The 22259-nt window shown below is 42.7% G+C and overlaps 1 protein-coding gene across 2 annotated transcripts in view; it reads right to left on the bottom strand.

Moving 5' to 3' along the window:
* SYT3 (synaptotagmin 3) overlaps nt 1-21122 on the bottom strand; it is a 315149-nt gene extending 294027 nt beyond the window's left edge. Inside the window, exons 1-2 of one of the 2 annotated variants that reach the window (XM_073570816.1) lie at nt 20827-21122; nt 20459-20492 (exon numbers count right to left, since the gene is read on the bottom strand). The gene's annotated coding sequence lies outside the window, so the exon portion shown is untranslated. The other variant, XM_073570817.1, reaches the window with a different exon arrangement.
* Between the last annotated feature and the right edge of the window lie 1137 nt (nt 21123-22259).

Genomic DNA, 22259 nt, shown 5'->3' on the forward strand with positions numbered 1-22259 from the left:
TTTTGATATGCTGATACATATGTTATTTACTATGTAAGAATCCTTCCACATGTCATTGATTCATTTATGTTCAGTGTCCATTGGACTTGCACATTGACCCCTCTGGATGTTTTTTTTTTTTTTTTTTGCGCTCTAGACATGTACAACTATGTACAATACACATTTAATTGAGTATGCCATATTTGACTATCTTTTACCATTAGACACATGTCTGTTATGTGCAATGCCCATGGGCTGACTGAACGTTGTGCCATGTAGATTTAGAGCACTGGTATCATTTTATTTACCCTGTCCTTGTCTGTCCTGATTGTTGTATCATTGGGGCTTATCCCCCCTATTTTAGTCAACTTGTATACTTGTCAGCACTTGATGTGAGTATTAATAAAATTTATACTTTTGCATATATTTTGTATCCGTTACTCCGTTTTCTCCTTTTTAAGATTAGCATATGGAGTGGTAATCCATGCACAAGGCGTTTTTGGACCATGGTCACCGCCTTGTCTCGTTCTCTGATACTGGGCATTATCATATATGTAATGAACGCTAAGCTGTAGTTCTCTTCTCTGTGCGCACAGGACCTGTGATGAGGATGATCATGTGACTCCTGATTCCTCCCATCCTGTGACCTCATCATGGGTCCTGTGCGCACAAAAGAGAACTACAGCTTAGCGTTCATTGCAAGCTGTCAGTGGCTTTGGTGCGTCTCTGGGAGGGCGAATATGGGGTGCATGGGGGGGCGTGCGGCTTATCTCCCTGCAGTGCCAGACAAATAGTGTCCCGGGCGGGAAAGCGGGTGGGCAGAGCAAAAACGGGACTGTCCCGCGGAATCCGGGATGCTTGGGAGCTATGGTTATAGTGGTGTGTGTGATGATGGATGTATGAGACAGGTGAATGACTCATTAGGATTCCCCTCCCTCGGTTGTGTATGAGTTAGGGTCACAGAGTAGAGTCAGCACCTAGTACTGGTACTGCTTAGCGCCGCAGTGCTTTCAGCTTTCATCCGTTAGCGCCAGTGGGCGCCAGTCAGCACTTGCATCACAGTACCGCATGTGTAGCAGCGTCCGTCTGCACGGCGCCGTGCAGAGATAGTGCGCTTTCCAGCATCAAACTCAGGCTGGTTAGTGGCGACCGCATGTGCAGACGCAGTACACACTCAGAGCGGTGGTCTATTGTTTGCTGCACCCACTCAGAGCGGTGGTCTAATGTTTGTGGCACAGCATTCCAGGGGGAACTTTCCCTGGCTCCGCAGTAGCGGTTTTGGGCACTAGTGGGTCTAGAGGGGCGCTGTTCTCGTGTCTCAGAAACAGTGTCCTGTGACCACACGCTAGTGCTCCTCTAGCCATAGCCAGTGAGGTTTAACAGGCTTTGGCATTGGGTACTGCGGACTCTGTGCAGTAACAGAGCCCGCTTCCTATTACACCCGGTCATTGGTTCCTCGCCGGTGTCCAGCAAGCGATTTACTACACGCTGTCCGTTGTTGCATAGCAGCAGAATATCATCTCTGCGAGGTGGACCCCAGGTTGTGATCGCACTTGCTTATATTTTTAATTTAGTGCGATCTGCAACCCTAACAATAATGGGAGTTAAAGGGGGACTGCACATGATGATTTCGGGGGTTAAAGGGGGCCTGCACAGGATGATATGTGTAATTTGTGTGGTAACCTCAATGACATCACCGCAGGTCACTGAAGCTGTACACTGATGCTCAGCTCAGTGTCTCCTGGATGCCAGGCTGAATGGTAGCATTATGCAACCATTCAGCAAGGCATACACATGAAGCAGAGATGGTTTACAGCGTGGGACAAATGAATTATCGTCAGTCAGGTGAGGAATATTGTGTTTGTTTATTTTTCATTTTACACTAATAAACAGGTAAAAGTGGGTGGGAAGTGTTTATTTCAAATAAAGGAGTCCGTGTCTTTCTTTCAATTAGAGGACTTTATTCTGGGTGTTTATTTTTTACAATATAAGCATAGGGTTAATAATGGGGATTTCTTACAGACATCTCTCCATTACTAACCCATGGGCTTGTTGTCAGCGTCCATAAAACAGCTGACACAAACCTCAGCCCTATTACCTCACTTTCTACTGCACCAGGGCATGTGGGAAGAGCCAAAGCTAAGTGCCAGGATTGTCTCATCTTATTGATGCACCATTTCTTGGGCCACAGTGGTCTGATTTTATTAGCCTGGGAAGAGAGCCAATATGCATGGCCCCTTTCAATGGCTATTATTATCAGCCCACAGCTGTCTGTTTATCATTTGCTGGTTAGAATTTACAGCATTACCCTAAGTATTTTTTCTCTGTGGTCCTCCTGTGAACTAACCAGTAAAGCCTAAGCAAACAGCTGTAAGCTCTTATTAATAGCCTGTAAATATTTAGGGCTAATGGCAGTTTCCCAGATTATTAATATCAGTTTCCCAGCTGTCGGCTTTCCCTCTGCTGGTTATGAAAATTACGCGGGAGCCCACGCCACTGTTTTTTAAATTATTTAAAAATAAAAACAAGTACAGAAAAACAGCACTGATTATATAGCACACTGACATATTTCTATCTATCTATCTATAATGTTCCCCATCGCTATGTCTATCTTTAGTACATAACACTCATTAATTTATATGCTGCATTTTATTCCTTACTTGTAACACTGAAAGCACACGGACATCACACGGATGTCACATACGTACACTCGGATAGCACACGGACCATGGATTTCAAGAGAACTAATTTTTCCAGTACCAAAGTCACCAGGACATGTGAAGGAGGCCTTAGAACAGGAATGCCACTGCTTTCTACAGCCATAAATATATGCAAAGAGATTTATCATAATTTCCCATGGTCTATTATGACTCAAGGGCATATTTTTGCCTTTATGGGCAAACAGCTGTCAGGAAAGATTATGAAAAATAATAAGTTGAAGGAAACAAGAGACAGAAGATGGCAAAGAAGAAGAAGCAGGATGATAAAGAAGAGAAAAAGGATGACTACAATGAAGAGATTGAAGAAGAGGAAAAATAACAACAAGGGATAACAAAGAAAATAAGAGAAAGAATGTAATGAGAAAGATCAAAAAGAAGAAGTTGCAGAAAGTAAATTATGAAAGACAAAAAGAAGATAGATAAAGAAGAAAGATGAGGAAGATAAGAAAAAGGAGAGAGAATATAATGAAGATACCGTAATCAAAAAGAAGAATATGATGAGGAGGAAGAAGAAGGAAGTAAAATAAAGAAGAAAAATAATAAAGAAGGTAAAGTTGAACAACAAAGAGGAAACGTGATAAGAAGGAAAATAAGAAGCGAGAGAATGTACTGAGGGTCATCATAAAGACAAAGAAGTAGAAGAAGAAAAAGAAGAAGAGGAAGAAGAAGTAAAATAAGACAGAGAAAAAAAGAAGGTACTGGTGAACAACAAAGAGTAAAGATGATAAGAAGGAAAATAAGGAACAAGAGCAAGAGAGGATGATCAAAAAGAAGGAAGGATGAAAATAATACAGAAAAAAGTAGATATTGATGAAAAACAAGTTGCAAGAAGTAAATTATGAAAGAAAAAAAAGATGAAGAAGATGAAAAAAGATATTGATGAAGAGAACAACAAAGATGGAAGATAAGGAAAATAAGAAAAAGGAGAAAGAATATAATGAGGATAATCAACAGGAAGAATATGATGAGGAGAAAGAAGAAGGAAATACAATACGGAAATAAAAAAGAAGATAATTATGAAGAGAACAACCAAAAGATAGATGATAAGTAAAACAGGAAGAAAGATAGAGAATGCAATGAAGAGTATGAAAAACAAAAAAGAAAAATTAGAATGGAGGAGAATAAGGAAGGAAAACAAGAAGAAAAGGAAGAAGATGAATAAGATAAAATAGAAGAAAGAAGAATGAGAAGAATAAAAGGAAAAGTGGAAGAAGCAGACAAAGATGGAAAAACAAGATGAAAACCCTGATTTATTATTCAGTTTCCACCATACTTGGCAGGAATTGCACGTTTAGCTTCTTTGTACCATTTGTCATTTATTACAAGCCGGTGCTATGCAGTTAGCACCGAGGGCCACAAATGTACACATAATATAGCTGATACTTCAGCAACAGCCAGAATGGGTGATAACTATGATTCCACAAGTTTTCCCCCTATCTGCTGCCGGCAATAGTGACTGAGGCATCTACGTAGTTGGAGGCAGCGCCCAGGTTCACCTCATCCGTAATGGAGGACAGAGGCCTAATGAATGAGCCCAGGTCAGCCATCTTTGGACTCCTGTTAGAGACAGGGACAATAAATATGCCTGTCAGATTTTCAGTCAGCCATCACTAAACGGTTTAAAAAGTTGCATCTAAAACTAGGACAAAATTGTATCATTTGTCTTTTTACTCCAAAAAAGGAAACTTGTAAAAAAAAGGATGTTGTCAATCTCTGTTGGTAAAGACACAAATTAGAGGCTCAGATGTCTAGCTTATAGCAAGCACTGAAAGGAACCCAACAGAAAATTCCAAGTGAACCAAGTTTATAGGCAAGAAGCTTTAAGTAAATGATCGTAGTCAAGTACTTTCTCTAATTGCATTGGGGCATCATTATTTTTGCAGCTCTGGCTACAACAATTCTGTTTTCTTCTGGGACAGCAGGTTATACAAAGTATTGTGGCTAATAAGGAAGAAAAATGTGTCCAAGAAGGTGCAGGAAGAAAGAAATAGAAGATGATAATGAAAAAGAAGAAGGAAGAAGGGAAAGTAAAGAGGAAAGCAAAATAAAATGAATAAGAAAGAAGAAATGTGATAACGAAGAAAGAAGATAAACAAGAAGAGGAAACATATGATGAAAAAAGAGAAATAAAGAAAGAGAAAGAAAGAAAGAAAGAAAGAAAGAAAGAAAGAAAGAAAGAAAGAAAGAAAGAAAGAAAGAAAGAGAAAAAGGGAAAAAAAGAGGAGGGAGGAAGGAAGGGGACAGAGAGAAAAAGAAAATAAAAAGATGGAAAGAAAGAAAGAAAGAAAGAAAGAAAGAAAGAAAGAAGGGAGGGAGGGAGGGAGGGAGGAAGGGGACAGAAAGAGAAAAAGAAAACAAAGAAAAAGACAGAAAGAAAGAAAGAAAGAAAGAAAGAAAGAAAGAACAAAAGAAAGAATGAGAAAGGAGGAAAGAAAAAGAAAGAGGGAGGGAGAGACAGAGAGAGAAAAAGAAAGAAAAAGTCAGAAAGAAAGAAAGATATTGGAAGGATAATAAAGAATAGAGAAAGGAAAGAAAATGAGAATGTGAAAAATGAAAAGAGCAAAACGAAAGACAGAGATAGAAAATAAGAAAGTTAAAGAAAGAGAACAAAAAAAAGTAAAAGAAAAAAATTGTCATGATACCAGTGCTGGGTGACCGGCACTTCTGGGGTTAATGTTTTGATCTCAGTGCAGACTCTTACCTGCACACCTGGGACCTATTATGGTGGCCTCTCATTGGTTCTGGGAAAGTTTCTTATAGCCTCAGGAAGCTCCCATCTCCCGTCAGTTATACTTTCGCCCTTGGCATTGTGTGGTGACCCCTGAGTGTGTTTGTGCTGTGTTCTGGTTGCTTGATTCTCTGTGTACAACTCGGTCTGTTCTCTGGATATTGCTTTGGATTCTGCTTGGTACCTTCTATGGCTGTTTGGTTTTGACTTCTGCTTGGCCCTGACTATCCATTCTGTCTCATCCCTGGTACTTTACTGATATCTCTGTGTATGACCTCCGTTTTGACTGACTCTGACTATTTCTGTATAGTGTCCTGCCATCTCTGAAATCAGGATGCTAAGTCCTGCCCCTTGCAGTCACATGACCGTAGGTCTTGTGACTGCTTGTTAGACTTCAGCGTCCACAGGTCCTGTGTATCTGTACTTTCTGGCTGTACCTGACCCCGGGCCCCCCTACAGTGCGGGTGAATCCATGCTCAGCAGAGGCTGCACGCCGGCGCTGACAGGATCCTGACATTATAACTGACCATTAAGTTTTTGGGGGTTTTTTGTGCAGAGAGTTATGGATCCCATACAGTCTCTGGCTGACCAGATGAAAAGTCTGACTTAGATGTTTCAGGGTTTATCTCTGGAGCAGCAAGCTCTGGCTCATTCTCAGCAGCACGTTTCTGAGACAGTGCGAGGGGCTTTATCTGCTGAGTCTCCGGGGGCTGGGGCGAGGGATGTTGTTCTGGTGTCCCCGGAACCACCTGTTAAACTGCCTGACTTTTTTTCTGGGAACAAAAAGGAGTTCAGGGTCTTCATGGATTTAGTTTGAGACCACGCTCCTCTGGGGACAAAAATCTGAAGGTAGGGGTCATCATATCATTATTAAGAGGGTCCCCACAAGCTTGGGCTTTCTCCCTTCCTCCCACTGCCCCTGAGAGACTGTCTGTGAATGCATTCTTTGAGGCCCTTGGGCACATTTATGATGAGCCTGACCGAGTGAGATTGGCAGAGGACATGGTGATGAGCGTCTGTCAGGGGAAACACTCGGCTGAGTGGTTATGTACTGAATTCCGCCGCTGGGCCGCAGAGGTCTCTTGGGACGACGACGCACTCCGAGGACTCTTTCGCAGAGGCTTGTTTGAGTGGCTGCAGGATGCCTTAGCATTACATCCCCCACCTAACTGTCTCAAGGACGCCATGACCCAGGCCATCCGGATGGACCGCAGGCTGCGGGCCACAGGGGTGATGCAGGTGGAGACTCCATTGTTCCCCAGTGGAAAGGAGACTGCCCCTGAGCTCACAGATGTAGGCGCCCTCTCCCTGAAGGATACGGAGAGGAAACGCCGGAAGGACAAGCAGTTATGCTTTTACTGCAGTAAAAGGGGACATTGGAAAAGGGAGTGTCCTGATTGCCCGTCTTCGACCCGGTCGGCGGGAAACGACTAGGTCTGGGTAGTCAACGGGGAGACTACTCAGACCCTCAGGTACCCTTTTCCTCATTTTCTAAAGTGTTACTTCATGTGGAACTGTTTGTGGACGGTAGTTCTTTTCCCTCTACAGCCCTCGTGGACTGTGGATCATCGATTAATCTCATTGACTCCCAATTGGTCACACATTGCAAGATAGGGACAGTTAGGCTCAAGGTTCCGATCAAGGCGGTGGCCATTGGCTCCTCTCCCCTCACTAAGGAGGGAAGTCTCTTTATGTCTGACTTGTTTTCGATCAGAGTGGGCGCTACTCATGTGGAAAACCTTAGTTGTTTTGTTCTGGACAATCTACTTGCAGGGTTGGTGTTGGGCATGCCCTGGATACAATGCCATAACCCAGTTATTAACTGGAAAACGGGGGAGATTGTTCAATGGGGGTTTAATGATTTTAAGTTACGTGATAAATCCGCACTGCTGGTTGAACCTGTTAAATCTGTGTCTGTATCATCTGTCGAGCTGGAAGGTATTCCAGAATGCCTGAAAGACTTCGAAGATGTATTCTCTGAAAGCGAGGCTGAGACGCTACCGCCACATAGACCCTTTGACTGCGCTATCAAGCTGGTCCCGGGGGCTAAATTACCTAAAGCCCGTCTGTTTAATTTATCCGGCCCTGAGCGCTTGGCTATGAAGGAGTACATTGCTGAAAGTCTGTGCAAGGGACACATACGTTCTTTTTTGTAAAGAAAAAAGATGGCGGGTTACGTCCCTGTCTCGATTTTCAGGAGCTTAATCAGATTACTGTACGGAATTCGTACCCCCTTCCGTTGATTCCCGACTTGTGTAACCAACTATCAGGGGCAAAGTGGTTTAATAAACTGGATCTTCGGGGGGCATATAATTTGATAAGGGTCCGAGAGGGGGATGAATGGAAAACTGCGTTCCTCACGTCCGAGGGACTGTTTGAAAATTTAGTCATGCCGTTTGGTCTTACCAGTGCCCCTGCCATATTTCAGAATTTCATCAACGTGGTATTCTCTGATTTCATTGGTCGTTTTGTCGTTATCTACTTAGATGATATTTTGATATACTCCTCTGACAGGCATTCTCATCTGGAACATGTACAAACTGTTCTCCAAAGACTGAGAGAAAATCATCTGTATGCCAAATTGGAGAAATGTGTATTTTGTGTGCAAGAATTGTCTTTTTTGGGGTTAATTGTATCCTGTGAGGGTTTTCGCTTGGACCCCAAGATGGTGCAGGCCATTGCGGATTGGGTGCAACCCCGAAATCTTAAGGGTCTTCAGCGCTTCTTGGGGTTCACCAATTATTAACGCAAATTTATCCGGGGGGTTTACGCAAGTGGTCAAACCTCTCACGGATCTAACATGCAAAGGTGCGGATGTGAGAAATTGGTCCTCGCTCGCAAAAGAGGCCTTTGTGACGCTAAAAAAATGTTTTATGTCTGCTCCTGTGTTGGTACAGCCAGAGCCGTCCAAACTATTTGTGGTGGATGCCTCCGAGGTGGGGGTGGGGGCAATGTTATCCCAAGGGCCTGCCACTCTAACCAACCTCAGGCCATGTGCTATCTTTTTCAGGAAGTTCTCTGCTGCTGAAAGAAATTATGATGTAGGCAATAGACAGCTTCTTGCGGTCAAGTTGGCGTTTGAGGAGTGAAGGCACTTTTTGGAGGGGGCCAGTCACCCAGTTACTGTGATCACTGATCACAAAAATTTGTCATACATTGAGTCTGCTAAAAGATTAACACCCAGACAGGCCCGTTGGTCACATTTTTTTTCTCGTTTCCAGTTTAATATTACATTCCGTCCAGGGTCAAAGAATGTCAAGGCTGACGCCTTATCTCGTACTTTTCACCCTGTGTCTGCCCCTGAGCCACCGTCCTCCATTCTGCACCATGGGGTGGTGTTAGCAGGGATCTCGTCTGAATTAGAACGGGAAATTGAGGGGGCCCAGTCGCTGGCTCCTGCAGCCAAGCCAGGGGGCAAGTTGTTTGTCCCAGAGCAACTTCGCCTTAAACTCTTGCAAGAGTTCCACGAATCCAAGTTGTGTGCTCACCCTGGTATATCAGCCACGCGACTGGCGGTGGCTAGGACCTTCTGGTGGCCTACCCTTGGTTCTGATATAAAGAAATTAATTTCTGGTTGTGGGGTCTGCTCTCATTCTAAAAGCTCCCATAGCCGGCCGGCGGGAGAGCTGATGCCCTTGGAAGTTCCCAAAAGACCATAGACCCACCTGTCCATGGATTTTATTACCAATCTTCCCTCTTCCAGGGGTAATAAGGTGGTATGGGTAGTGGTGGACAGATTTTCAAAGCAGGCTCATTTTGTTCCCCTGTCCGCATTACCTTCAGCTGAGACCTTATCCAGACTGTTTGTGCAGCATGTGGTCCGCTTGCATTGGGTACCTCTGAATGTGGTGTCTGATCATGGTGTGCAGTTTGTGGCTAAGTTTTGGCTTGCTTCCTGCAAAAAATTAGGGATATCTCTGTCCTTTTCGTCCGCATACCATCCTGAGAGTAATGGTCAGACGGAACGCACTAATCAGTCTCTGGAACAGATCCTCAGATGTCTGACTTCTGCTAGACAGAAAGACTGGTGTGATATACTGCTGTTGGCTGAATTTGCCTTCAATAGTCGGGTGAGTAAATCCACTGGTATGTCCCCTTTCTTGATCAACTATGGGTTCAGTCCTCATTTTGGTCAGTTTTCTCGTCTGGATTCGGGGTGTCCCGGGGCTGAGGACTCTGTTCAGCGGTTAAAAGATACATGGGCAGAAGTCCAGCGGCGTATATCTAGGTCTCAAGGCAGGTATAAGTTTTTCACGGACAGGAAACGAACACCTGGTCCCATGTTTCAGGTTGGAGAGAAAGTTTGGCTCTCCACACGAAACATTAAGTTAAAGATTCCGTCAGCCAAGTTGGGCCCCAAATTCATTGGCCCGTACAAGATTGTGGAAAAAATCAACCCAGTAGCGTACAGGCTGTGCCTTCCACCCTCTTTCAAGATCCCTAACGTCTTCCATAGATCTCTACTGAAGCCTTTTGAAGCAGTCCGGGGAGAATCCGAGTCCGCTGCTCCTCCGGTTTCGGTTGAGGGACATGTGGAATATGAGATTGGTCACATCGTAGATTCTAGGTTGGTACGGCGGTCAGTACAGTACCTAGTTCATTGGAAGGGGTATGGGCCGGAGGACAGGTCATGGGTGCCGGCCCGGTTGATGCATGCGGATCGCCTGGTTCGGGCTTTCCATGCTAGGTACCCGGGCAAGCCTGGGGGTCCAGAGGCCCCCCGTTGAGAGGGGGGTACTGTCATGATACCAGTGCTGGGTGACCAGCACTTCTGGGGTTAATGTTTTGATCTCAGTGCAGACTCTTACCTGCACACCTGGGACCTATTATGGCGGCCTCTCATTGGTTCTGGGAAAGCTTTGTATAGCCTCAGGAAGCTCCCATCCCCCGTCAGTTATACTTTCGCCCTGGGCATTGTGTGGTGACCCCTGAGTGTGTTTGTGCTGTGTTCTGGTTGCTTGATTCTATGTGTACGACTAGGTCTGTTCTCTGGATATTGCTTTGGATTCTGCTTGGTACCTTCTATGTCTGTTTGGTTTTGACTTCTGCTTGGCCCTGACTATCCGTTCTGTCTCATCCCTGGTACTTTACTGATATCTCTGTGTATGACCTCCATTTTGACTGACTCGGAGTATTTCTGTATAGTGTCCTGCCATCTCTGAAAGCAGGACGCTAAGCCCCGCCCCCTTGCAGTCACATGACCGTAGATCCTGTGACTGCTTGCTAAACTTCAACGTCCACAGGTCCTGTGTATCTGTACTTTCCGGCTGTACCTGACCTCGGACCCCCCTACAGTGCGGGTGACTCCCTGCTCAGCGGAGGCTGCACGCCGGCGCTGACAGGATCCTTACAAAAAGTAAGAGACAGAAAAAGAAAAAACAAAAGAACAAAGAAAAGATATGAAAACAAGAAGAGAATGAGAAAAAATAATTGGGATGAAGAAGAAAGAAAACGGCAATGAAGAAAGAATAAGATAATCCATTAAGCAATAGACAAAGAAGAAAAAAGATACAAAAAATAAAAAAAAAAGGGAGGTGAAGAAGTAAATAGAAGGCAAAAAGAATAAAAAGATAAAATCATAGGGAAAAAGAGGAAGAAAAAGGAAAGAAACAGAATGAAGGAAAAGAAATAACAAGAAAAAAGATAATTTGGCAAAAAAGAAGATGAGGAAGGCTTCACGAAGATGGAGAGAAATACACAGGCACTTTCAGGACGAATGTAAAATAAAAATCTGGTTTCCCCTTTGATGTTCCATTTTTATTTGAAGGATAAAACATCCTCCTTTAACTACCTTGAAGCCTGTAATAGACATATGTAATGATGGGAAATGGTAGCACAGCTACAGATGGCGGATAAATCACAGGCTCAGCAGGATAGGTAAGAAACCAGTGTATATTTTCCAATGTGCACAAATGTGAAAGGTCACAGCACACCACCAACTGGTTACAGCACAACACCCATAGTACGATGCATACAGAGTGTATCGGCCCTGTCTGCGCGGCTGCAGTGTGAACTATAACCTGGCAATGAACAGCTTAGCCAAGTCCTGAACAATATATCACCACCTCTGCAAAGCATGAACAGTAAGGGTCTCATCTAAATATCCCGCCATAGTACTAGACCCTCAATCATATAAAAAAGTGCAAAATAATTCAATAGAAGGAAACTAAAGTTACAATAAAAGACTATTAGAAACTGTTTTTTTTTTTTTTTCAAAAACAGCGATTTTCTGAGTTTTTCTCAATTAAACTAGTTGCTAGTCTTCATTCATCAGGAGCACACTGCTCCTGTGCCTCCCAGCTTCCTACTTGCCAGGGAGCTGTGGGCTCCTGAAGATTGATAGATCGGACCAGCAGCACGGTCGTGTCACTGGTCTGAACTGAAAAATATTCAGAATTGAGAGTCCTCAGTGGTTGATACCTTTTAATGGCTAACTGAAAAGATGGTAACACATTGCAAGCTTTCAAGACTACTCAGGTCTCTTCATCAGGCATAGACTAATTATAAATTTATGATGACCTTTGACACTCTCAGTGCTGGAATGAATGTGTTGCATGGATTTATGTCTTTTTACATCAATTAAGGAATTTGCTCCTAGGACCGTGTGGGGGCATCACAACACATTAGGAGACCCCAATCAGAGGACAATAAGGCTGTGTGCACACGATGCAGATTTGCAGCGGTTCCGCAGCGGATTTTACCCCGCATAAACGTTGCATTTCTGCATTGTGATGCACAGTAGCCTTAAAATCAATGTAAAAAAAAAAACGCTGTGCAGACGCTGCAGATTTTTCCGCGCGGTTTTCCTGCGGTACAAAATCCGCAGCATGTTACTTCTTTTGTGCGGTTTTCCATCTCCCCTGTCACCAAATCCGCAGGGGGAAAACCGCCATCGAAAACCGCACAAAAACCGCATGAAAAATGGAAGAAATCCGCAGGAAAAATGCAGGTCATTTGACCTGCGGATTTCTTCCATTCTGCACGGAAAAATCCGCAGGGCCAAAAAGTACGTCTGCACTCAGCCTAAAACATCCGGACTCCTTATCTATGAACTGGAGCAATATTTATGTTTCTCCCTCTCCCATAATGATAGTTCTGCTTCACGTCACTTGTCTCATCTATTGCATTTTTTCTGTGCTGTATTGTGCATAAATATGTGATTCTTCAGATTTTGTATTAGTCTAGCCTGATGAAGAGACCTGAGTAGTCTTGAAAGCTTGCAATGTGTTACCAGTTAGCCATTAAAAGGTATCAACCACTGAGGACTCTCAATTCTGAATATTTTTCTATCTACTGGCTAACACGGTACAAAGGTGTACATCTTTCCTGGTCTGAACTGTGCACTTTACTATGTTGCATGCAGAGGCCACATTACCTCTGCAGCATGGGTGCAGCACAGGTGCACTCCAGCCCAGCAGCCTCCATAGCTGTGTATGCAAGTGCACGCTCTTGTCTGGGATATGAGCCATCTCTCATAGCCTGCAGAAGTAGCCAGTATCCTAGAACATGTGTCATAAATTACTAATTAAAAATCCCTATGTTCTTGAGAAAGGAAAGGATAATTAATAAAAGGTAAATTACAAAGAAAGTTGATTGTTGTTACACTTTGCAATTTTATCCATTTTGGAAGTTGGGATAACCCCTATAATCACACATGCAAAAAAAATGCACTTAAAGGGATTGTCCAGCCTTAGGCTACACGTCTGCAGTCACTCAAAGTGACTGCAGTCCTGTGAAACCTAACATTGCACGCAGTCACATTCTCCAATGACGGAAGTGGGTGGGCATCAGACCGCAAGTATGTAATTTGCATATATGCAGTCACGTACTAACTAGACATGTGTGGTCTCGCTCAATGCAAGTGCACTGAGTGAGGTCGGACTTGTCTAGTCGGAATGTGGTTGGAAGTATGCAATTTGCATACTTATGGTCACATGACCGCCTGCTCCCGGTACCGGAAAATCCTCACAGTGCATACATGATCTGCAATACTAGACACAAACCATGTAAAAGGATGGAGATCTTTCTAAGTAAAAGAAAAGAAAAGATCAAATATTATTTTTGTCCAAGGCAATCACTTTTAATTGACGTGTATGTATAGAGGAGGAATAAGAATAGAGAAAAAGATTGAAGGAAAGAATTGTAAGTATCCCTTGCTGCCAATATAGCCTAAAATGTCTCCTAATGAGTATAGTAAATCTATAAAAGCCAAGATCTATAAGACAAGACCAATAATGGGAATATTCAATCTTCAATTGCTGTAACATTTTGCAAGATGATCTTTACTGGTTTCCTAAGATAGAGAGCAAGAAGAAGACAAAGAAGAAGAAGAAGGAAGAAGATGAATAAAGAAGGATGAGAAAAAGAAGGAAGAAGAAAGAAGATGAATGAAGAAGAAAAAGGAAGAATATAAAGGAAGACAAAGGAAGAGAAGAAGAGGGTAGAAGAGGAATGAAGAAGGAAGAAGAAGGAAAAAGAAAGAAGAAAAGAAGGATGAAGGAGAAGGAATAAGTGGAAGGAAGAATAATGAAGATGGAAGAAGAATAAGGAAGAAGATGAAGGAAGTAGAAGGAAGAATATGAAGGAAGAGAAGAAGAAAAAGGAAGACGGAAGAAACTGGACAAAAAAGAAAGAAGAAGATAATGTAGGAAGAAGATGAAGAAAAGAAGAAAGAAAATGAATGAAGTCTAGAAGGAAGAAGATGAATGAAGAAGAAGGAAGAAGATGAATGAAGAAGAAGAAACAGAAAGAAGTAAAAGGAAGAAGATGAAGGAAGAAAAAGGAACAATAAGAAAGATGGAAAAAGGAAGAAGAAAAGAAGGATGAAGAAGGAGGAAGGAAAGGAAGAAAAAGAAGGATGAAGAAGGTAGAAGAAGGTATAAGAAGAAGAACGAAGAAGATGAAGGAAGTAGAAGGGAGGAGATGAAGGAAAAGAAGAAAGAAGTAGAAGAAGAAGAAGAAGAAGAAGAAGGAAGAAAGGAAAATAAGAAAGAAGAAGGAAAAAGATGAAGAAAGAAAAAGAAGGAAGAAGGAAAAAGAAGAAAGTAGGATGAAGAAATGTAACTATTAATTAATGGTCATTCTTAGTGGTAGATAAAGCTAAAGAGGTTGTTTGGTGAATAATTTGTTGATTGATGGTGATCCAACCCACTGGGACAGACAGTAATTGGCAGAACAGGACACTTTTATCCTCATTCGAAGGCAGCAGCGGTGTGCATGCTCAACTGCCGCTCTATTCATTCACTATGGGACATTCTCTATTCTCTTCATTCACTGTGGAGCTACGGTCGCTTTTTTGCGGCAGCCCCACTGAGAATGAATGCCACTCCCTTTTTGTAATGGAAATAAAGCGTCTCTATTCTGCCGATCGGTGCAGGTCCTAATAATCGGACACACACTGATCAGTAAGTTTTCAGCTATCTTAAGAGGATAGGCGATTACTTGCTTTCACCAGACAGCCCCTTTAAATAGCAGTATACAGCATATAAATCATCCCATAGTTGATATGAGGGTCAAGAAAATCAACTTAATTAGAAATTTAGGAGATGTTTCACCATTTATCCCACAAAGCTTTTTTAATAAAAAGGATCATGTTACGCATGGCATGTAGCCAATCTATGGCCATGTTGATATAGAGCAGGAGGAAATTTACGGATTGATATATTATGTAGGGAAATTATACAATATAACTTCTAATTCACTCATTTTAATTCTGAGGTTAGCAGTCCAGCGTGTAGTCTTTAACAGTGGGTGAGTAAGACCTCTCACTGGACTCCTAAGTCAAGAAAAAAAGTTCTACTGAATCTTTTCCCATCAGACTATAAAACAGTCCTTCCAGCACCTTCTGCTTTATCACTGCTGCGCTCAGATTGAGCGCCATGTTCATTGTGATGTGTTCCCCTTAAACTGAAGAGTTTCTAATGAGGTTGCTTAATTTTAAGCCATTGCAAAAGTTTTGTATCAAAGTTAAACGCAAATCTAGATAAGAAAAGCAAAACTGGGGCTTGTAGAGCCATCTACTAAAGACAACTCAGGTGGCCCATCTTCTAAATCTTGAAAACGTTTCAAGATATCTAGACATGTCTAGCCAATGTTGACTTAGATAACTGGAGATATCGTGACATGGATGAACAAAAAACTTTGTAGATGACTCTATACCCAAACAGGCAGCATCCATGGATATCATCGATAATTGTTGCCTACAAATTTACCAATGTCCGTTTACATTCTCCATGGAAAAGGCAAAAGTCCACCAACTTTGACTAAGAGTTTGTTAAGACGCAAAGGGTGATAATTAAAATTTACAAATTTACCCACCATGAAATTTTGCTGTCATGTGACTCATTTATAGTAGCGTTGTCGTAAAGGGAATGTTTTCTATAGAAGATGTACAAGAGACATTACAGAAGATGGTATAAGTAAAGATCAATCTTTGCCTCCATCAATGACTAGAACTTGATGAAACAAGTCTATGAGCTCTGTACCAAACCTAGAAACAGCAAATTTTTGGTACATATTCACACTATGAGCTCTGTACTATTTAAAGTGGGACTATCCTTTGGCTGAACTTTGCGTAAGTCTTCAGCACAAGCAAATTTAAGAAACTCTGTAAAATATCTTATAAAAAAAAAATCTGATCTTACTCCAATGAACTTCTTCCCCTATCTCCTGAACTCTCCATCCATTCTGAAAAAAATGGTTCAACTTTGTATAGCTGAAGATAAAATGGAAGTCCAGCACAGTGAAGTGCTATGATATTACATCATGAGGGAAGTGGGAAGGAGGAGTGAAAAACAGAGAAAGAAAACAGGCAGAGGAAGACATAAAAAGATTGTGCTGAGCTTTCTAACAAGTCTTTTGTCTCACTCTAGAGATAAATTCACATCTACACTGCCCAATACTGCCGTATATTGCCTTCCATAATGATGCCATTTCTGTTTCTATTTTAACTAAGGTATGGAGATCAAGAATTTCTATCCGTCTGTTGTGCAGTGTATGACAGACATCATAGCGGTTTGTCTCCTCCCACTAGCTCAGAGTCAACAATTAGGCAGTGGAGAGCAGACTGTCAATCAGCATGACACGCAGTAGTCCCGCACTGTCAACAAAAAGACAAACTGATGCTCTGTTGATAAGGGGTAGCTGAATCTCAGGTAGGAGCGGTCACTGACCGGCGCCGGATGCAACACACAGTTGTTGTCTCTGTTAACAACTACATGCCTTTTTTTAAAGTCCCGGATATCCCCTTTAAGCTACAAGTCTGCAATCACTCTATGTGATGGCAGCCTTGTGAAGCCTCACATTGTGCGCACAGTATGTATTCTCCGATGATGGAGTCAGGAGCTGGCGATATGCAAATTCCAACTACATGGGTGCAGTCTAGTCGGAATGTGGCTGGAAGTATGCATATCCTATACTTGAGGTCACATCCCCAGCCGCTCCCTGCACCAGAGCATCCTGACAGCGCGCAATGCGAGGATTCACAAGTCTGAAGTTCCATAGTGTGACAGGAGACTTTTAGATTAAGAATGGACAACCCTTTTAAGTTGGTTAGTTTTGATATCACATATTCTGCAGATACCATTATGTCAGTATTCCAACTCTGCCACTACCCTACATATTAGCATAAAACATCATCCAATGTATTTCCCATTATCCCAGCCATAAAAAAAAAAAAGGATGCTCCGTGCTCCCAATCATAAGCCCCTCTTGATTGCCGGCTCGTCTGTGTTTTCTGCGGCTGTAATTGGTTAACGATTACAAATGTATCACGCTGCCAAAGAACAAAAGGCAGAAAATATAACAATTTACATACAAAAAAAGCGATAAAGTCATCTTGTTTAAAAAGCAAGGACACAAAAAGCCGGCGTAGAATCTCCACACAAAAGACATATAACGTAAAACAAAAACCCTCCGCCTGACAACACACAAAACACATCTGTCAAAATAATCTGGGGATAATTCTTCAGCGCATTCATTCAGAAGCCAAAGCAAAACTTACTCATTTGGATTAACAGAGCTGACAGGACAAGAATACCCGGTCTACATCGAAAACTGAGTGCGGGAATAGGAGAGCACAGATGGAGCAGAGCTGTGCAGCCATTCACTGATTCTTCTGCGCACAGTGATTACTACTTGTGTCAGTAATTCCATCACTTGTGCCGAATAACAAAGAATTTACACAGTGTGTACTACAGAAACAGGAGAACCGAATATGATGTTAGGGTCATTACCTTTGTGTAATGTGACGAAAAATCACCGAGGGCAGATATCGGTAAACCGAGGGATCTATGGACAGAGAGAAAGGTACGAGAAAGATAGACAGGCAGACGGATGGAAGGACGGAGAGACAGAATGTGATAGGTATGAAGATAGATATGTGAATGAAAGAAAGAGGAAGGAAGGACAGAAAGAAAGAAAGGAAGGAAGGAAGAAAGAAAGGACAAGAAAGAAATAGGAAGGAAGGACAGAAAGGAAGAAAGGAAGGAAGGACAGAAAGGAAGAAAGGAAGGACAGAAAGGAAGGGAGGACAGAAAGGAAGAGAAAGGAAGGAAGGAAGGAAGGAAAAGAAAAAAAGGAAATAGAAAAGAGGGAAAGATAAAGGATGAAAGGAAAGAAAAAAGGAAAGAAAGAAAGTAAAAGGAAAGAGACAGGAAGGAAAGAGCAAAGATGGATGGAAGGAAGGGGAAAGGAAGGAAATAAAGAGAAAGGATGGAAGGAAAGAAAAAGAAAGAAGAAAAGGAAATGAAGGAAAGAAAGGAAGGAAAGGAAGGAAGGAAAGGAAGAAACGGAAGGGAAGATAGAAAGGAAGGAAGGAATGGAGAAACGGAAAAAAAAGAAAGAAAGAAGATAGAGAAAAAACATTGAAAGAAATTAGATAAAGTGATAGATAGATAGATAGATAGATAGATGATAGAGAATATACAGATAGATAGATGATAGTAATCTTTATATAGCGCTAACATATTCTTCAGCGCTCACAATCTAGATTCCCTATCAGTATGTCTTTGGAGTGTGGGAAGAAACTGGAGAACCTGGAGAAAACCAACACAAACATGGGGAGAACATACAAACTCCTTGCAGATGTTGTCCTTGGTGGGATTTGAACCCAGGATCCCAGCGCTGCAGTAATAACCACTGAGCCATCATGCTGCCTCCATAATAGATAGATAGATGATAGATAGATAGATAGATAGATAGATAGATATTGGATAGATAGATAGATAGATAGATAGATAGATAGAATAATGTTGGCAGTGTATGGAGTCTATGCAGAAGACTGACCTCGCCTATGGACAGTATTACCAGCAGATGTTTAATGGATAGCAATTTGTGTTACACTCAGGGAGAGGAGCCGTTATTGTGGCTGACTGTGTTATAAAGGAGATGATGGCTGACGCTATATGTATCTGTCCATTTAGAGAATATAGCAACGTGGGCTGATGGACCAAGCGGAATTGTGTTGACTATTGGCTTTTAGATAACAACTCCTGAGCTGCGATAAGCACAAAAGGGGATTTAAGACTGATGGAATTGGAGATGGTGAACGGGCTACAGGTTGCCGGTAATTGCAAGACAACATGGAAAAATCCTACAGGTGATATCAGCGCTACCATTGCAAGCAGATGCCGGGGCGCCAGCTGTGGTCGCCTGCAGTGATTTGGGCTATGATGCACGGAGTAAGCTGCATTTCAGCACCACGGACAGCAGTCTGCAGCTAGGCAGTACAAACAGTACACAGACCATAAAGCTTTGATCCCACAATGAGTTTTTTGAGTTTTTTCACGCTGCATAAATTTATTTATTTTTAAAAAATGCAACTAACCTATTTTACTTAATGGGTGCAGAAAATCTGCAACATCAAAAACTCACCAAAAAGTTCAACCTGAAAAAAAAAAAAAGTCATCGACAATCCAATATCCAGACGGACAACTGATCATACTGGATCTGGTCGGAGGATATTATCACCCAGCCGCAACCACTGCACGAAAAAGATAAAATCCTAAAGGCGACAGGACTGCATGAAAAAAATTAAAATAAGAAAATGCAAAAAAAAAAAAAAAAAGCGGAAAGAGTTAAACGACAATTTCACCTTTGTTACATCTGTGCAAAATGAGGAAATACACAAGATTCCAGAGTCATTCATTGCCTTTCCCAGGTGTCAGGACATCACAAAGTCTGTCTCCCCCTCCTCTCTATAGTAAACAGAGACCAAGAGTCAACCCCCCCAGTCTCCTTAGTATGTCCAGCCTGCAATTAGAGAGTCAATAATATCATACCCTTACCTTCTATATAATCAGAAAGGAAGCTTTTTTTTTTTGCAGAATCTGACTGCACCTTGTCTATTCCGACATGATTCTAGGGCAACAGGCAATGTGCAAATTTAGGTCACATCATTACATATGACTTCATCCATGTTCCCTTTTGCATAGAGGGGGAAGGAAATACAGTAGGTGGCCAACAGGAGTAGGATGCAGCAAGGATTCCCCCATCATAGGAAACAATGCATTATTAAATCTGGTAACCCCACTCCTCCCTTTCTCTCCTTTGTACCTTTTGTCAGTAAAGGATTAATCCTCTTGAAGATTTCACAGATGCTGAATGGGAGGTTGTTGGGGGGGAGATAGAAGCAGCTCCTGCACCTGAAAGCAGCCTGCAGATTGCAGCTCCTGGTGCACATGGATTTTCTGCTATCATTTACATCCTCTTTGAATTACACCCCATACACTTTGTTATAAAAAAAACCCCATTGAAATAAAATCAGATGGTAAATAAATAAATACAAAAAAATAAAAATAAACACAATGAATAAAAATAATAATAAATAAATACAAATAATAATAGTAGCCTTGATGGGCAATGGGTATGACTGTCAGCCTCTCTAATTCCAGACTGAAGAGGGGGCTGATGGAGTTGGGGGGGACCCTTCTGCCCCACCCCTGTTAGAAAGAAACTGGAGACACTATGCATTGGATATGGGGAGGAATCCACATAATAGGCATTGACAGTGCTTGCAGTAGGTGCTGCTTACCTGACAGTGCTTGCATTCTTTGAATGAGGCAGATCTGGTTGAAGGATACAAAAAAAAAACAATCATTCATCCCCTTCCTGCTGTAATTCGCCTAGTCACAGCCCTTCCAGGCTCATGATTCCCTCCCTCCCTTGGTATATAGTCCAGCTGCAGATGCAGGAGAGTTTCTGGGTCACACAAGCCCCTGGATCCTGGTCCTGGATGGAGATGCTTGCTCCCAGTCTTGGCTTGTGAGAACCTGCCTCTCTCTTCCTCTTCCTCTCTCTCTCTGTGCTTCCCCCTCCTCCTCTTTCTCTCTCCTTGCTTCTCTGCCTCTCATTACTACTGCATGCTGAGAGGGAAAGAAGCCTGTCCTGGAATTCACTTACTCTTTTCTGTATGCTCCACAGCAGATAGATGGCAGCCAGGATCCTCCTGAAAGTGTCTGCAAGAGAATCCTAGAGACATGATCCAGGAGGAGGCGATGGCCACTGCTGAGCTGCACTGTCCTCCTCCTCCCTCTAGAACAGATATGCACTGGAGATGGCTGCAGGGTGGTGGTGTGATGAATGCCTGGTGGAGGGAGACATTGCAGCCTGGGACACCCTCAGCACTGCTACATCCAGGGGCTGATAGGAGCCAGGGTAGGGGATGGTTTCTGGTGCAATGGATTGCAGCAGGATAGAGACACAACTCTGATGGCAGAGGAGGAAGAACAACACACATTTGTATCAAAATAGCGATATAGCCACAATGTGGTGCTGATCTCTGGATGAGGAAAGAAATGTAATAATGGATTTATTACTATTTATATAAATGTCGTTACATGGAGAGGAACGGGAACCTGCCGCTCACGGCCTCTGATTGACTGGTGAGCATGGACGGTATAAGATGAGGTTCTTCAGCAGTTGCGTTGTGCATCATATAAACCAGTGTCCCTGCTGCTGCAGAACCTCATAGTGTACACCTCAGCTGCTGCAGAACATCATAATACACCACAGCTGCTGCAGAACATTATAATACACCTCAGTTGCTGCAGAACCTCATAGTGTACATCTCAGCTGCTGCAGAACATCACAATACACCTCAGCTGCTGCAGAACCTCATAGCATACACCTCAACTGCTGCAGAACCTCATAGTATACACCAGAGGTGTATCTAGGCTTTCTGGCACCCGGGGCAAGAATTCGGTTTGGCGCCCCCCCCCCCCCCAAAGCACACATGCGATTTGCACACTTAGTCATGAGAGAGAGAAGCAGGAAGAGAAGCTCGTTGTCACAGGACCATAAGAATGAAAATCGCATATGAGTGAAGTGTCCATGTGATGACTACTGGAACCTGCAGTGCTGAATCCTGACATTGCAGCTTCTGAATTCTCACAGTGACTGCACTGCACACATTTAGGATTCTCCCGTACCGGTGGCAAGAGTTTACGGTCATGTCAGCACAAACATTTGATTTATATACTTCTGGCCACATTCCGACTAGACGTGCCCCACCGCACTCTGTTCATTATCATTGAGTGAGGCCACACATGTCTAGTCAGCATGTGACCGCATATATGTAAATTACCGGCACGAGGGAATCCTAACAGCGTTCAGCGAGCAACGTGAGAATTCAGAAGTCAGTCTCCTTCTTTTCGTCTTCTTGTCCAGACCCCATGATGAGTTTTCTCATCCACATCTCGTCTCTGCAGACTTCCATCTTCTCTGGTTTTCTGCAGCAAATCTCCACACAATGCCCTTAAAGACAGAAGTGTCATTATAATGCTCCTTAATAAAAAATATCTGCAATAAACTGTCGCCTCACACTATTCCCCTCC

This window comes from Dendrobates tinctorius, unplaced genomic scaffold (assembly GCF_039654945.1).
Source record: "Dendrobates tinctorius isolate UK_male_01 unplaced genomic scaffold, ASM3965494v1 ptg000028l, whole genome shotgun sequence".
NCBI classification, from domain to species: Eukaryota; Metazoa; Chordata; class Amphibia; order Anura; family Dendrobatidae; genus Dendrobates; species Dendrobates tinctorius.